Genomic DNA, 3,186 nt, shown 5'->3' with positions numbered 1-3,186 from the left:
AAGTTAGACCCAGTTGTCTATGATTTCCTTAGTGTTCAACATAAAAATCCCATCACCAAGACCCAATATCCATTGAAATTTCAGTATCGATCACGGAGCAGTCCAGGTTTAATATAAACAACAACAAAAAAAAAAATCATTTTTTATCACTATATTATGACCACACTCATGCGATTTTATACATATTCATGCCACGAGAAATTGTTGCTGGCTCAACCCTCACTTGTCAATTTGACATACTACACACACACTGACATTGACTTAAACATCACAAGACAGGTGCACATTTAATTATTCAGAATTTAGCAGGGACCTATAAAAGGTACTGAAGTGAAAGGTTACCACCCAGGTGCTCCTCCTATCGACTGAGCTTCTAACTTAGGATACTGGTGTCTGACTGCTCTCAGCTCACAGCACTGAGTATGATAACATCAGGGGTTAAAGATTTGAATCTCTAGTTTCTCTGCCCTGGAGAGACGTGTCCTTTTCAAAGAATATTACATTACTGGGGAAGATTTGGGTGTGTGTTACAAATGTCCTTAAGAAAATAAAGTCAATGCTTTGTCTTGAGCTGAGATTTAATGACCTAGTGTCCCTCCCTATTCCTAAAATACTCAGCTGATGATGAATGTGAATGTTAACGACAGCTCATATAATGGTATGCTTGTACATTACTGATGTACAATTCTTTTTATGGCAGAAGGAGAGCGAGAGAGAGAGAGAGAGAGAGGAGAGGGTTTTTTTGACTTTTGACACTTTTTTGCAAAATGTATTAAAATCATGGGGTCTGTAAAAAAAATGTTACTGAACACAAAATGTCATTAAAAACCGCAGTAATTAAAAAAACTCCAGATCTGGTATTAAAAAAGAAATAGAATCCATTCAGAGCTACATCTCTAAGTTCGCTAAGACCAGTTAGATAGCTCTCTGTCCCGACCTGTTCTATCTGCATATATAAATTGACAACTTTGTTGGCCACAGTCTGGCCCTGATTGATGACATGCTCCAAAGTCTTCCTCAAGCTGAGGACCAATACTTTGGACAGGATTTTGGATTATGTAATCTACACAGAATAATGACATAGATTGCCAGTTTTTTATGTCCTACAAAAGGGTAAGGACTGCCCTCCTGCAGGACACTGGTGTAGAACTTTGTTCAAGTCATTCATTATAGACATTTAGTAAGTCTCCTTCGTTGGCCCTGCAGGGCTGCCTGTTGCGTTTCCAGGTGGTAGCACCATCAGTAAGAAGGGTTTCCGAGTGTATGGGTTGGCAGTGTAACCCGTGTACAACTCATACTTACCTGGCAGGGGAGATACCATGATCAAGAAGGTGGTTCACCCAGGGCGAGGCTTAGCCATTGCACTCCGGCTGTGCTGACCCCTGCGAATTCCCCAAATGTGGGAATCTCGACTGCATAATTTCTGGTAGTGGGGGACTGCGTCCGCGCTCTCCCCTGATATACTTGTGGAACATAAATAATACAGAAACTTAACAGTAGTGATGTTCGATACCACCAATTTCCTTTCCGATCCGATACCGAGTAAAATTCGGGCTGGTATCGCATATACCGTTATCGATATTTTATCATTTGTCTTTTAAATAAAACATGTGTATTTCAAATCATAGCTTCTTTAAGAATCCGAGGCTGAGGTTTTTATTTATTTATTTATTTTAAACTCTGGAGTGTACTGAGGTAGCTGCCTCATTTACTATACAGTCAACACAACAATAGAAAACCTTGAGAACACAATCATATAAAATATGTCAAAACAATGTTTCAAACTCTGAAAACATGTTATTTGTAAAACAAAAATAAATAAAAAAATAAAATAAATAATCTGAGGAGCCATTTGGGACCCGAAAGAGTCGGATTTTTTCAGTGAACCGAGCCAAAAGAACCGGTTCTCCAAAAAAGAGCCGAAATTCCCATCAATAGTGACTGAGTGAGAGCACGGAGTAGAGCCCCTGTGCTTACGCATGACGCACACACCCAGGCGGAAGAAGAAGTAGTCCCACCAACCGAGCGTCACTTAGACAACATCTCAATAATTTGGATACTTTTCACCATGTTTCTGTTTAGGATACACCTCATCTCAGAATGCGTAAGTATCAAAAGTATCGATATTTTGATTTCAGAATCGATTTCAGAGCATAAAGATCCAGAATCGGAAGTATCGATATTTCAGGATCGATCCGCACATCACTACTGCCTGTAGCTTCTACATTGTAAGAGGGCCTAGAGCTGCGAGTTGGTCTCAGTAACAGTTCTTGAACTGAACTCCTCCGTTGAGGTCTTCTCTCTGTACGCTCTCAAGTACAGATGTCGGTAAAAGTCCACAATACGGGCCCTGAGTTTTTGTGGTCCTGTTATTTTTCGCAAAACTTTTACTTTTTATCATTGCGGTCTTTTCCCCCCATCACTACACAACTGTACCAAGGTGCACATCCTCAAATACCACGTTGTCCTACTGTGGTTTGTTGAGCAAGTACCAATGCACTTGCTTCACAGCAACTCTTCCGACTTCAGCTCAGTGGAGCCTCAGACACCTCGGAATTCAGACAAACTGAAGTCCCATCAACCGCTCGTCTACAGATCTTGTGCGCGTAAGTACGTGCGCACACATACTGTAATCATATAATCAGCCACTGGGTCACCTAGACCCAAAGGACGACGGGAGGGTTAATTCAGAATTCAATATGTCTTATTCAGGGAAGGGTGTCGAGTGTGTTATTTTGGCAAATTGAATGCTAAATTGCGTTCGATTGCTAAATTGACACATATGTGATGGGTATTTGATCAGTAGTGTAGTAGTTTGTTATGGTTTTGTGTGGTTCCACAGTGCAATGGGCACGCGAATGTGGAGCGAAACTAGTTATGCTCTGCGCAGCAAATATTGTAGTTAGATGTGACTGTGTGTGGGTTGTCTTGTGGGTTGGATTTCACTAGGCTATATGCCACCCCAGGTAGATTGCAAAACTGTTGGACAGTTCCTTCTGACAAATTCTCTCCGCAGAGAGGGATGATGGACAAGACCAAATTGATGAACGGCTGAAACAGTGGCAGCATCTGAACAAGGTACCATAATCTGGTTGGCTTTTGTCTACCCAGCCACCTCTATACAAGTGCTATAGAGAAGTCATAGACATAGAGAAGTCCGAAAACACATTCTTGTGGCCTATAGTT

At 41.2% G+C, this 3,186-nt stretch overlaps 1 non-coding gene across 1 annotated transcript; it reads left to right on the top strand.

The window, feature by feature from the left end:
* The first annotated feature begins 1,294 nt into the window (after positions 1–1,294).
* On the top strand, positions 1,295–1,458 carry LOC112487069 (U1 spliceosomal RNA). Its single transcript, XR_003049797.1, has one exon. It is a non-coding gene; the product is annotated as a U1 spliceosomal RNA (small nuclear RNA).
* Positions 1,459–3,186: the final 1,728 nt, after the last annotated feature.

The sequence above is a fragment of the Cynoglossus semilaevis genome, chromosome 5 (genome assembly GCF_000523025.1).
Source record: "Cynoglossus semilaevis isolate Cse_v1.0 chromosome 5, Cse_v1.0, whole genome shotgun sequence".
NCBI lineage: Eukaryota > Metazoa > Chordata > Actinopteri > Pleuronectiformes > Cynoglossidae > Cynoglossus > Cynoglossus semilaevis.
Note: the sequence above shows the minus strand (reverse complement) of the source record. Positions and strands in the feature narration are given on the sequence as shown.